Genomic DNA, 15,637 nt, shown 5'->3' on the forward strand with positions numbered 1-15,637 from the left:
ACCATTCGTTTTCGATGTTAAGACCGAGTACAAATAATCCCATGATTGCTGCTAAACCTGAAAGTAATTAAACTTGACAAAAAGTTAAATTCCTATAAAAGTGAATAATGATAAATGACTCTGCGTGTCTGTTAATATTTATATTAATTTAAAAGTTTAATTTTATCAACTTGTGATTCTTTAAAAATCCATTATTAAAAGAATCATAAACAGTGCTACCAACTCTAATCATAAATCTGAAGAATTTAAGAAGTCTATTTGGATAAAAACAATTTGAATTATCCCTTCAAAAGTGATTGAGATTTTGCTTTAAAAACTTTAAACGAACAAGCATGTAATGATTTCTAAACTTTTTCTCATAAAACTCACCCTGCCTTCAATTAGCTTTCCGAAATTAATTTTAAATCTTTATTTCACTATTGCTGTCACCTATAGACACTTTCACATCTATATATTACATTACTGCTGCCATCTATGCACTATTAATGAAACCATTTATCACTACGAATTAATAGAAACGTACCCTAATTATTACGCTATTTAAAACTAGCTTCCCTGTTAACAAAATCTGTGCAGATTTCAAAAATAAAAGTAAAATGGTTATTTGATCTCTGAAATGACGAAACACTATTAAACGAACCAGTCTGCTTCTTCTTTGTCCTATATATTATTCACGTATTTATATATAAAGTTAATTAGCATCTTGTTCTGTTAGTTACTTGGTGTTCCTAATTTATGTTTTAAAAAATGAATTATTTAAGGAACTACTTCAAATGAAAAGTAACCTTGACCCCTCCAAAATGGTTATTTATTATTGTCATACTTAGAACAATAACTATTTCAGAGTAAAGTAGGTCTAATTACGCCATGTCAACAGTTGGACACACACTGTGAATCAATTAGAACATGTTTGTGATTTATGCCAAAAAACAAACACTTATAAGTAATTAACATATACATGTTTTACACATTTGCCATTGTCATTGTTATAAGCTTCTGTGAAACATGCCGAGTTCAATTTTTGACCATATATCATCACAAACCCTTCACTGTATGTAGATGTCAGCTTTCAAGACCATGTTTAAGTAGACCAAAAACACAAACGTTTACTGGGGCTTCATGAGGGGTCCTTACAGGTATGTGGTTAAAAGAAATTTTTGTTTTTCCAGGTCCTTCAGCCATCTTTCTTGTCAACTTCAAATATTCATTTATTGAATAGTTAATAGTACAATATATGTCAAGTTTCATGGCAATATTTTTTTAGGTTGGAAGGTTCTATTTCGTAACTATAGCCTTCGTTTTAAGTATGGGGTTATTTTAGTTTCGAAGCCCTAAACGATCTGCTGTACGAGGATTTTCGTGTAACAATACATACATTGTATGGAAGGCATTGAATATTTTTTTTTTCTTCCATACGATGTGGCCTTCGGTTGCTATAAGAACACTCGTTCACAGAAACGCTTTTTAAATCTTTCCATTTACAAATCTCTCCTTGACGGCATTTCGTCATCAAATGTTCGGGAATTCACACTAAATTAAATGTATAGGTGATAAATTTGTTCCCCGTAGCGTCATGATTCACATCTGCAGCACACCACTGCACTTGTATAAACAAAACACTTTCATAAAATGCGGTTTACTATTCGTAAATTGTATTTCCCAAAGTAAGGTTTAGATCCAAAATTCTTATCCTATAAGAATAAAAATGTAAGATAATTAATACATTAATATATTTTGAGAGTAATTATCAAATGCCGTGACATCCAGTGTTATAGATAACGAATGTTTATATCTTATTTGATAAATAGGAGTAACTCGAAACAGCCTGGACAAGCTTACTGTTTAGTTGTTCTTTTTTGCAGTTATTTATTGCCTAAGATTTTTTAATGGTCTATAAATTTCAGAACGACCACCAGGAGGAATTAAATGCAACCAAACCAGTGCAGAGAAGGTGATGTGGCAATAAAGTTTTTAAAAATTCAATAAAAAAAACGACCTTTATTCTCCAGATGATAATGAAAAACATTTTATTTCAGTTAACGTTTCGCCAAAATGTCTAAATTCCTTAAATATTCACTACAAATTTTGAAAAAGAAGACGGTGTTTTATATCTATTTCGAACGAAATTTAGATGTACAACAAAAGAGATTAGGTTACTTTCTATTACAATATCACAAATTACTTTAATAATCGTATAGAAATGAAGTAAAGAATTAAAACATTTAAACTATAAAAAAATAAACAACAAAAAAGGGTTCAATACAAGTTTAACCACACAACGCATGTAACGAATACCAAAATAGCGAAAATTTTGGGATTTTCTTCATTATACATATATAAATATAATAATACTGTCTGTTGTATGTCCACGTGACTACTTAGCAGGGGTGGATGTATCTTCACCAAAATTTGTATGGAGTTTCATTTGGTCCATACGAATTTTCAGTTTTGCATTTTGCTTTTTTCGGTTTTTATGCGCGTTTTTTTACCACTACTTCGCCCCCCTGTTGATGGATCTTCACCAAATCTGGTATGGCGGTTTGTTGGATCCATGTAGAGTTGCGGTTTCACATTTTGTGTTTTGCAGTTTTTATGGGCGTTTGTTGTAATTACATATACGGGAAGCAACTTTTCAAGATAACCTTTCTTTAATCATGTATTTACATAACTTCCGTCCAGGAGACGGATACTCCAGCTAATACTAGAATGTGTCAAAATTCGACAAAATATACAGAGTTGGGGAATTTCAAACCACAGTGTAAAACTAAAGACTCGTGTTGGAAAAGTTTTTAACTAAACTTCCCTGTAAATAACATTTTCAGCCAATCAAACGACCGTACCTTGGACAGAACTGACCATGACAAAACAAAACAAAAAAAAAGGCTTAGTTATTGACTATATTATGTGTTACTGTAAGTGAAGACTAATCAATATATTAGTATCTACACTTATAGGAGAAGGTTAGTCATGTGCTAGAGCTCTTTGTAACCGATCTGGATTCGAAATTATGCGATAACTCAAACATAGACCGATATTTTAGCTGTGGGTGATAGGCGGTAGAACGCTGCTGAATAGCTGTCTTCCCTCTAGTCAGTAGTTCAAAATTAGGGATAGCAACAGATAGTCTTAATAGCTTTGTCACGAATAGAAATCACCACGGTTATAAGTTAATCTAGTTCTAGGTTAGTTACTGTTAGTTAGTTAAAGCGCCTACCCGTAGAGTTAAATTTAAAATGATTAAGATCAAAAGATGATTAATTGATCAGTAAGACGATACTAAACCTAACTTCAGCGTTGAGTTAACTACTTACTGACAGGGTAACCTTGTTGCTAATGGTGTTTTAAGCCTAATCTTAACAATGTATCACTTTAAAACAAGGTCAAACCATGATTTAAGCATTTCAAAGACGTAATGACCCACAAAGTTTTTTTCATTCTATATTTTTTGTTTAAAACTTATCTATTATCTGCACTGACCTCTGAAGAAACATGTTGAATACAAATTTTGTGGGGAAATATATATTTAACTCTGTGTGCATATTATAACAACACAAAATATATAATTATTGCCGCTTTATGCAATTTTCCCATATATTTACACACACTTTCAGAGGGCGTAGCGTTCAAAATAATCAGTTGTAGAAATATATGGATTAGGCGTAGTCAATTCAACGTAATATTCATAACTATGTTTTGAATTAAAATAGGTTTTATAAAGTTCGGTGCCAACTGAGAACAGTATTTTTTTAATTTAGTACGTACAGCATTTACCTTGTCTCTAAGCGTGTAACATTTCTCTAAAAGCGAATATTCATACATATAAGGTGGGTTTGTTTGGGTTCTTGTTATGCGTAAAACTATACAATAGGCTATCTGTGCTGTGAACATCACGGGCATCAAAACCCAGTTCTTAGTGTTATAAGCTTTCAGATGTATCGCTGAGCTACTTGGGTGCTATAAAGCAGGAGTGTCGTCTATGTCCGCTCTCAACAAACCTACCATGGAACCTTAGCCCCCACCCCCACCCGAGTAGTATCATAGAGGGTCAGTTTTTGGATCTAACCCTCATGTCACTTTACGTAGACTCCATTTGTGTTTGTGTGTTCGCATTTCTGACCAATCTCAAACAAACTAGACATCCAGGGGTAGTGACACGGGGGTGGGGGGGTATTCAGACCTGACTTCCTCTGGGGGCCCCTATATGCAAGTTTGATTATTTCTACCAAACTTTTAAGGCACCTTTAAGACACTCCGTGGCACTAGTGACATAAAAAGATGGCATTCAGATCTGACTCTCTAGTGTTCATAATTTTTCCTCTGCGTTGGACGGGCACGTGACTCAGTAATTTATTAAAGCAAGTGACTTAGTAATTTATTAAATTTGCATGCATATTTCCTTTCTTGATTGCTAAACTATTTCACGTGTTCGCTAAAAGTCACGGCCGAAACGTCGAAATCCGGCGAAGCATTATAAACCAGCAGTGACTTGTAAAGTATTGTTACGTCTCCGTTTGTTAATTAACTCTTCGTAAATTCGTTCCGACGAAACTTTAACAACACAAGTCTTTACTTAATAAAACTGGTTTAATCTTTCCGAATATAACTTTACCGATACACTCAACTTCAACAATCGCGCTAAACAAACGCTGTAACAACGAACGTCTACAATACTTGTGACTGCAGTTCAATTACTCACTATCTACACACACATTACCGCGTCACGTTGTCCCCCTCTTATATATACCCGACTACCCTATATCTAGTAAATACTAGAGCATTCGCCAAAGTACAGGATAGTTCTAGAAACTAGAGGGCGCCACACCAGTCACGTGACCTCGATGACGCAACAGTATGTAAACTTGAGAGAGACAAAAAATACATTGGAATGCTAGATTTACACCTCCCTAAATTTGAATCCAAAATGGACAAATTAAGGAAGATGTAGCTTCCGTGATTTTATCACAGATTTTGGACCTGTTGTATCTAAACCACGTGATTTATTTATTCTATTACTTCTCGCACTTCCAAAATCAATGATAATAAAAAAAAAACATAACTGAAATGTCATATACGAAATTAAAATATTCATTGGAGAATATGAATAAAGAATGTTTCATTAAAATACGTGGATTTCACGAGTTTTTATCTTTTTTTATGTATTTTGACAGAAAGTCGAACCTCTTCCGAAACTGTCCTAACCAATTTTTTTTCTTTTCAAAATTCTTTAAACTATCGTTATCACTTATATCTTTAGAAGAACGTCAAAAAAAAGTACATATGCAACATTTTAATACTAGAAATAAACTACCTTATAACACCAAATTGTTGTTTTTCTACAACTGGACTTCAATGTTTCCCTCTACAGCTTCTTTTCTTTTTTAAGCTTTGTACTGTCAGTTACGGTTTGTGTTTTAGCGAAACGCTCCTGAATAAAGCTCTAAAGCGAAACGTTGAGTGTCCAAATAAAGAAAAAGAACAATTTGGTGTTATAAGAGCGTTTATTTCCAGTATTATTTTATAAGTATGTAAATTTTGTCAATAATGTGAAACAAGTATACTTTGTTTTTCTATAATGCTAGCTATATTATCAGATACGTGGGCGATAATACTGTGTGTTCTCTATTACCCTTCTACTATATCAAAGAGTACGTAGCGTGTTAAGACACTGTAGTCCGATGTGTAGTTACCAACTACCAACACAATGACTCAACTGTTCGGCTTTTTCGAAACATTGAAAAGACAACTAATATAAAGAACATTCCGTAAAACTATAACATTTTGTTTTAGTACAAAGCTTTGCAATGGGATATCTGTGATGTGCCCACCACGGCAATTACAGGCATTTAAAATCGTTCATCACTAATGAACTGTAAGCTCTAACCTATCAACAACAAGTTAACGTATTAACAATTTTCATTACCCTTCTTCCATATCATAAATTTTTCTTTTATTGAAAAAAGCTACATTTTTACACTACTTATATATCTATGTTCCGGTAGTACAGACAAGTGAACTTGCAAAAATTGTTGTTTTAGTGAAATTATGATGTTATCGTGTCAAATAAATTCACGATAAATTTATCTGTACGATATGAGAAAACATTTCGAAACGTATGCACCATTAAGATGGACAGAAATTCGGCGTCATTATAGTATGAATATTTGATTAACAGCGTCAGCATTTTGGAATTAAGCGACTTTTTTAAATTAAAAATGTTTAATATATATTCATCTACTAAAGACGTGAGCATTTTAAACAATGACAATCTTCTTGAATTAGAAACTAGCATATAATTTATTGTTTTATGTGAAATACGTCAATGAGCGAAAAAAATGCATGGAAAATAAACAACAGATATGTAAGACTATGAGTATTGGGAAATTCAAATATATCATTCGAACGTGCGTCATAAAATATATATTACATAGCGAGGGCGTGGAACCAAAGAAAATTTTGATTGGTTGTTAAAATTGCATTATGGGATGATCACGTGCTTGCCATTGTGCGAGTCTGGCTTGGGTTAGGGTGTGTTGTTGCAGGTGACGATGGAGTAACTTTGTGGTAATAACGAAGAGGCAGAATTCAGTTGCTAAGAGTAGTTTTGAATTAGGTATTGAGCGATACATGATTATTTTCGCAGTTACATTTTGCAAAATGGAAGAGTACGTAACATATTACTTATTGCATAACCTTAGCTTTTGTTAGCACGGGTGGTCGCTTTGTTCAACTAATGGCGGTAGTAGGACCAAGGACTAGTCGGCACATGATGGCTTTCTCGGGGCCAGCAGCTGCCGCTTCGCAACAAGCGATCCTGGCAGGAGCGCAATCGTATTACTCGCCTGTTACCCCTCAGGACATTCAACCAGATAGACCTATTGGTTATGGAGCCTTTGGTGTCGTTTGGTAAGATAGTTCTTATATAATGTAAGTTATGGTGAATAATATTTTACTGACGTTAGAAGTTTAAAGAAATTGGAAGGCTTATAAGATTAATCTTAGGCTTGCATAGCCTACTTACTAATACTATATAAGTTTAAACTACAAACAAAATACTGTCGAACGGTAGGCCCGGACGGCAGGACCTAATATTTTATTTGACAAAGTAATATATTAACATTACTTGTTAAATTACAATTTTTATTGTATTTTAAGCTGAACAATCAAAGGCCGTAATATATTGGTCACGATTGAACAGCTGTATAGGGTATGTACTGCATGCAAGTGTAATATTGTTTTTATTGAAATGTCAACCGTTTTTAGGATTATCTTGTATACGTCCAAATTTTTCGAGATGAGGACAAAAAAATATGATAATAACATTCAAAGAAAAAGTTCCAGGAAAGTACTTTTGTTATGTGTATCACTTAATTTTTGGTGTTCTGAATTTATGCTTATCATTTTTAGACGTAAACTCACAATTTGCAGCGCAGAGCATCTGTAGGCCTAACGTTGAAAACAACACAGCACAATTGTTATAGTGTTTAGTTTCTTCATTAACACTTTTTAATACTCATTGTATTTCTAGGCTACCCGGTAGCGACTTGCCCCAATAGTAACAAGTGTCTTTCATCATCAAATGTGAGCCCCCCCTTCCCCCTGTGCATGTCTGCAGACTTATACTGCTAGAAACTGGGTTTCGATACAGAGCACAGATAGCCCTTTGTGTAGCTTTGTGCTTAATAACAAACAGCCATCGAATTTGACAACATTTTTAACTTATGAAAATTGTTTACACGACATTATTAAGTAACGGCAAGAAATGAAAGTTTATAGAATCCCATACTTCATCTTTTTATGCCTAAGTTTTTAGTAAATTAAGTGATTGATAATTATAATTAATATTACCTTCAGAACTTAATTTCGTGAAGTACAGACAATAAAGTGAGTGTTACAATATCGTTGACCTACCTTCTTCAAAAAGTCCCATTTTTGTTTCTTTTTTATGTACTAACCCTTTTTAATCTCGAAATACGGCATTATCTTTGACCTATATAGAGATCAGTAGGCCTTGTAGAAAATTCGGTCTTTTTGAATATATAACTGTTACTGATTACAACAAGTGCTGAAATAAATATAAATATAAACCTTAATTTCTGAGCCTACTTGTGGTGATACTTTCGGTGTAACATAAAAAAAATTAATACAAATCGTATTGTTATGATATGGATATAAAGTCAAAGAGCATTTCTTGGAAAACAAATATTAAAGCATTTGCTTACCGCTATGAATGAACGAAGTTGTTATTTTTAGTACTAAGCTGTACTATAACCTATTTGCTCTCTCTGTCCATCGCGGGGAATCGAACCCCAAATTGTAGCATTGTAAGTTAGTGAACTTACAGCTGACTCACGAGAAAAAGAAAAGTTGAAATACATTCTACGCTATTTTCTCAAGCGAGTTTCTCTAGACTCGTAAGTTTCTTGGCATACAAATTTTAATGAGTGTTGGACGGATAAAGGAAAAAAACATTGACAGAAGGATTAATACTTACGTGATGCTAACAAATTAATTTGGTTTATATATTTTTGTTACATATTTAAGATAGTTATTAAATCGATTTAAAGCCGTATCTGACTTTGAATCAAATTGGTTTCGTGTTAACGCATTAATAAAAGATACTTTGAAAGATGTATAATTTTTGTTGTTGTTGTTGTGTGTGTGTGTGTGTTTAGCTTGTAATTTTGATGGGGACCGAGCACGACCCAGTGGTTGGTGTGCCGCATTGTGGATTTAAGGTTCCATGGCTTGTATCTCGTTACCTCCAAAATATCGTACTCCGCCTTTTTTGGCCTTGGATGTGTTATAAGAGTAAGGGTCAAGAAAAGAGTCAGCGGTTGGTGGTGTTGACTAGCTGCCTACCTTTTAGTCTTAAAATTAGTGACAGCTGGCTGCAGTAGCTTGTGCAAAATTCAACAAAGAAAATAATAATGATGATGAGCGTTTTAATTAGGCTTTTATTTCGAGATTGTTGAGATGTATTACGTCAAACGTGAAAAAATTAAAAATATATTATCAGGATGTTAAACTATCATAACTATTATAGGTTCAAATTCAAAATTAAGCGTCATTAGTACTGGTATTTAATTCATTACGTAAAAGTTTTCAAGTGAGGCAAACTTAAAAAACAAAAAAGGTTGATTGTCTGTTTACTAAAGACATAAAAACTTTAAACACAGGCGATCTTCCTGGATTGAAAACTAGTTTAAAATCTGTTGTTTTGGTTTATTAAAATACATCAAAAAAGGGGAAAAAACGTGAAAGATAACATGTCATTAAAAGTGTCAGTAATGAGAAACGACCCCTCCTCGTAGTTCAGCGGAAGTCTTAAGGCTTATAACGGTAAACTGTAGGTTTCGATACCCGTGGTGGGCACAACGCGGATTGTGTAGCTTTGCGCTTAACATCTAAACAAACAAACAGACACTGAGAAACTCAAATGTATTATTATGTTCGTGCGTCATGTATGTAATATTACACAGTAAGGCGAACCAAAGAACGCTGATTGACTTTTAAAATTGTACTATTCAGTATGCTCGGTTAACTTACAATAGACAACATTAACAAAATAAATCTGTAAATAAACACATAGTTCAATTTTTTTTTTCAAACTACTTTCGTTATAATTATTGACCAAAAGTTTTTCAAGGATTGATATTCTGAGGAAAGACTTACTGTTTAAATTCAGTAGTTTGGAAGTTGTTACTTTTTTGTTACAATTAAAAAAACGTGCCTTCCTCAGTATTATAGGAAACCAAATTGCTTACTTTTTTTTGGTATAAAAATGCCAATTTCATAATCAGTTTTTCAACAAGAAAGAAGTATCGTAGACGCTCTTACAGAATAAAATGAGTAGAGGGCCTTGACCCGTCTGTCCGTTCGTCGGTCTTGGAAACGGGGCAATGCTCGAACTCTGTATCCGTGTTTATGAGGTTCGTTTAGGTTTATTGTAAGCTCTCAAGTATTTCTAAAACAGATAATACACAGTCAAGGACTTGAACACAAAGGAAAGGTCACAGCATGAAGAAATATATGTAGTATATATATATTTCATTTGATACAGAAGTGTTCAAAAAGATACATCATGTTGACAAAACGTAAATTTGATACACAAGTAACCGTATTGGTCGTGTTTTGGTATGTAGTTTAAGTGCGAAGTTAAAATGTTACAACGTTATTAATAAAAACGCTGTTACTTGCAATGATATATTCCATGTAAAGCTTGCAAGATTTATGTTATACAAATATTAAAACATTACTTTTCATACATGATAAGTTACGAGACAAATCACCAGGGGATGGCCAGTTTTAAGTTCAGTCTAATGTGATGAGTAACGTGTACCCTTTTTTTTGTCTTATTAAATCAAAGTACAGGTTATTTTATGTAAAAACCTATATATCTCAACACGATGTTACAAACACACCTTAATAACCTGAATATAACTTCATGGCACAACCTCCATATATCGTAAAGTACACTTTGGTGAACACTGAAACAATTATCATATTCGTGTACCAGACATTCGATATTACCTTAATTTCAAATTGCAGTGACTTCAGTTGCTTGTCAGAATATTCTGACCAATGTTTTCCAGGATAAAATGCTTGTCAGAATATTCTGACCAATGTTTTCCAGGATAAAATGCTTGTCAGAATATTCTGACCAATGTTTTCCAGGATAAAATGCTTGTCAGAGTATTCTGATCAATGTTTTTTAGGAGAATGCCAAATTTAAAGAATTGTTTTGTGGAGTAAAGTGACCAGTTTTATAGCCTGCCCTATCGTATTTCTCGTTTGTTAGGTTATGGTAAACGGTTTTTAACCTTTCATATTTGTCGGTTTTTCAGTATGATGGTTTTCTCGAATGGTTATAACATTTATTTATATTTAAGAGATTTGCTGAATTCATATAATTACACACACACACATATATAAATAATATACATATATTGTTTTGATTGCGAGCTATAAAACAACGTGACTATGATTCTTATGACAAAGGAACCGGGAGTGACTTAGTGGTTTGTGTAGTTGGATTGTGAGTCCTAGGGTTCATGGTTCGTGTCACATTATCATATAAATCGCATTCTGGGTCTATGGGTGTGCTATGACTGTGACGGTCAAATCCCACTATTCGGTCAGTTAAAAATAGCCTAAAGGCTAACGGTGGGTGTTGTTGACTAGCTGCCTTCCCTCTATCATATCAGTGCAAAATTATGGATGGCTACGGTGGGTGTTGTTGACTGGCTGCCTTCCCTCTATCCTATCAGTGCAAAATTATGGATGGCTACGGTGGGTGTTGTTGACTGGCTGCCTTCCCTCTATCCTATCAGTGCAAAATTATGGATGGCTATAGTGGGTGTTGTTGACTGGCTGGCTTCCCTCTATCCTATCAGTGCAAAATTATGGATGGCTATAGTGGGTGTTGTTGACTGGCTGGCTTCCCTCTATCCTATCAGTGCAAAATTATGGATGGCTATGCACAATTAGCCCTTTTTATAGCCTTGTTTATACAATTCTGATGTCTAGAAATCTAGCGATCAGGGACATTTATTCTATCATTATTTTCAATGTATATACTATAGATCACGTGATCAGTAGAACTTAAGAGCTTTGTCATTATAACTGCCGTCCTGTAACACTTGTAGTTTTCTAAGCCTTCTTTTCAGTGCTGTCAGTTGGGATCACTATCAGTTATCTTTTAACCAGAAACCCGTAATGGTGGTATGCAGTTTTTTCTGTAACTAAAGTTAGGGTTTCCTAGGTGATGTATATTTGATTCGTTTATTGTTACTTTCATTAACAATGTTGATTATACTATCTAATATATCGAATGACATCACTTTGTATTTTAGTTTATTGTTCGGTATTAGTACTTTATTATAAAAACCGTTTTTCATTATTAGCTTAATATATGTATGTAAATCATTATATAATCGAACCTTGTGAGATGTTATTGGGATTACGGTCGAAAATATCGTCAATAGCTAGGTCACCCAATTGATGAAACTTCGTTCTTATAGTTATAAGTAGAAACATAAAAAAAAACGTATATTTATTTTAGTTATGTTGATTTTTTAGTTTCGCTGTAAGTACGTAGCTTGTTCTGATTGGAAGTTAATGATAATAACATAAAAATAGCGGTTGTTGTTTTACATTTAACCGGCAAGATAGTAAACGTTTCACCGAATTGTAGAGAACTATACAGGAAATTATTACTACAATAGTTTAGTTTGATACGCTGTCTAAAGCATTTAATTTTTACTGTCATGGTTTGAATTTGTAAAAGAAAAAAACTTTTTGTGTTGGTAATTCTATGTAAATGTTGCTGTAACGCTTCTGTTTTATTTTATGTCAGTAACGCCAAATCAACTCCAAACGTAAATTGTCTAGGAAACAACGTAATATTAACAGTATATCACATTTTAGTGTTACTTGGTGCTTAATAAACTTTCTTTTTCGCTTTAAAAAAACCTTTAATTTGGGCACAGAACGATCTGTATTTATTGGACATATGTCGACAGGAGGCTCTCCTATTAATACTTTTTTGTTTCCCCAAAGGGGGCCGAAGAGCGCCTGGAGGAGTCTGTTTTAACCATTTGCACCACTGTATAATAGTCTGTTGTCTGTCATTCAGTAGACACTAAAGTGACGTTACATAAGGGACTCTTAACGTTGCATTTTGTATTGTTTTGACTTCAGTAAGACGTGCGCATGCCATGAATCACGAGAAGAATTATGCACTCCGTAGGCTACAACACAGCATGACATACGAACTTGAAAAGAAATAATTAAAAATACTTGTTACTCTTAATTTTGGTTTTACTTACTCTTGCAAAAAAAAAACGCTTTTGGGGACCCTGCGGAAGTACCTTTAGTTTTAAACCTTAAAAAAAATCCCAATTCTGACTTTTCGGAGTGGTGGGCGCAAACACTAAAAAAATTTTTTTTTTTTTAGTCATACGTGTATAAAGGTTCTAACGAAAATCATGATTCGCTGGCCATTTTTGGCGTGTGTTTACTTGTGCATCCAGTCAACTGGGTTAGTGGCCTTGCAGGAAATCGATAGCTCCTGACGAAGATGTTAAAAAAAGTGATTTATGATGGCGCGACACTAAGTTAATTAAGATTTCCGATTGGGGAATTGTTAACCTAGTAATTTAAATATTAAATTACCGACATTACGATCCTAAGTCTATTCAATTTAGGCCTATATAAAAAAAATTACAGACTATAAAAAATATGATTTACGAAATAGGCTTATAGAGAATTGAATTCAGCTTGTCGCGTCGGTATGATACACTAAGTTAATTAGGCTTAATGATTAAGTAATTGTTGGCCTACCGTCATGGTGAGCCGAGATTGGTCGTGTACTCATAAATTACAAATTATTGAAATAAAGTATAAAAAAATTCTAGTTTTAATACAACTGTTTTGTACAATTGACTATAGTCCACCGTATATGTACGTGTTAGTTTATTATGTATAGTTATTCTGTTAGGGCTAATTTTTGATTCAGTGCAAATTAATGGTTACTTTTAAGTTGACATGAGCAATATAAGTTTTATGTTTTTTTTTCATGTTTGTTTGTTTGTTTGTTTTTTGAATATCGCGCAAAGCTACACGAGGGCTATTCGCGCTAGCCGTCCCTAATTTAGCAGTGTAAGACTAGAGGGAAGGCAGCTAGTCATCACCACTCACCGCCAACTCTTGGGCTACTCCTTTTACCAACGAATAGTGGGATTGACCGTCACGTTATAACGCCCCCACGGCTGAAAGGGCGAGCATGTTTGGTGTGACGGGGATTCGAACCCGCAGCTTGCGAGTCGAGCGCCCTAACCACCTGGCCATGTCGGGCCTTTTTTCATGCACTGGTTTCTATTAAACGCTAATTACAATCCACACTTTTTCTACGTGCGAAAGACTTCTTTAAAATAATATATATGTGAGGAAGCTTGATGTGGCCTAGTGGTTAGGGCGCTGACTCGCACCCCGTAGATCGTCAGATCGAAATCCGCCATCCTTCATACTGCACTTTAAGCAGTGAAAGATATAATGGTGATGTTGACTGGTTGTCTTCGCTCTCGTCCAGTGTTTCCTAACCTTTTTTTGTCGCAGCGCCCCCTTTAGCAAACGACGAGCGCTCATGCCCCCTTCTAATAAATATTTAGACCATTAAAGTATTTTACTAAAATGAAAATTATAAGGCAATAATAGTAAAATTTTCTGGTTTAATTTTAACAAATATAACTTTAAAACCCTCAAAACTTTTCTGTCCGTCCCCCCTCCTACTGCCCCCCTGAATTTTAAAACGCCCACTAGGGGGCAGTACCGCCCAGGTTGGGCAACATTAGTAGCTTTGTGCAAAACTACAACCAACCAGTTATATATATATATATAGGAGATTTAAATTTTATGTGTAATACTAATCGTTTAGACTAAATCCGTTATTCAAATCGACAAAAATATTGAGAGGGGAAATTAGTGATTTGCCATATATACCTTTTCGAAATCCGTTGAACACCGCAAAGTGATTTTCAGATTACAAATTCTCCAACCGTCGTGGGTTTAATATGCTTCAGTCTTAAAAAAATGCGTTCATTCACAGTTCACAAAGGTAATTTATAATACAGTTTAAGCTTAAAGTTTTTCACGTCGTTTGCCAAGGGTTAAGACAACGATTAGGAACCGGAAACGGAAATCCGGTTGTCAGTAGCAGTGCCATGTTTCTCCGAGAATCAACTTTAAAGCGAATATGGCTAGTTTCTGTGACGAAACAAAAATTGAAACGTTGGACCTTTTTTTTTTTTTTACTTATAAATTCGAATTTTAGCGACTGTAATATGATAACATCAGGGTACTATTTAAACAGTCAACATTTTTTTTAGTAATGTATTAAAAAAAAATAACATTCCTCTTCTCTGTGGCCTGCTCGTTACGTTTTGTAGTAATCTGATGTTGATTACGTAAAACGTTGTTAACGTTCCAGCGTGAATAACTAAGTAATCAAAGTAACGTGTGACGTGTTGTGGAACTCGACCTAAAATGGAAGCGAACAAGTTACTGGAACCTTAGCAAGTAATCTCTCGTTAGTCCACCTTCTGGGTTTACGATGTTTTTGTAACCATCAGATTAAACAGCCCCCCAGTAGCACAGCGGTATGTCTGCGGACTTACAACGCTAGAATCCGGGTTTCGATACCCGTGGTGGACAGAGCACAGATAGCCCAATGTATAGCTTTGTGCTTAACTTCAAACAAAGAAACAGATTAAACAAATATTACATTTAGGTTTCCACGATACACGTGTAATATACCTGATTCTTCATCCACTACATACCATCAGATTAAACAAATATTACATTTAGGTTTCTACGATACACGTGTAATATACCAGATTCTTCATCCAGTAACACACCATTAGATTAAACAAATATTACATTTAGGTTTCTACGATACACGTGTAATATACCAGATTCTTCATCCAGTACACACCATCAGATTAAACAAATATTACATTTAGGTTTCCACGATACACGTGTAATATACCTGATTCTTCATCCAGTACATACCATCAGATTAAACAAATATTACATTTAGGTTTCTTACGATACACGTGTAATATACCTGATTCTTCATCCA

At 34.3% G+C, this 15,637-nt stretch overlaps 1 pseudogene; it reads left to right on the forward strand.

Annotated features, from left to right (window-relative positions):
• The first annotated feature begins 6,520 nt into the window (after positions 1–6,520).
• The window catches only part of LOC106466394, a 43,350-nt pseudogene continuing 34,233 nt past the window's right edge, over positions 6,521–15,637 (forward strand).

Source organism: Limulus polyphemus, unplaced genomic scaffold, assembly GCF_000517525.1.
Source record: "Limulus polyphemus unplaced genomic scaffold, Limulus_polyphemus-2.1.2 Scaffold2247, whole genome shotgun sequence".
NCBI lineage: Eukaryota > Metazoa > Arthropoda > Merostomata > Xiphosura > Limulidae > Limulus > Limulus polyphemus.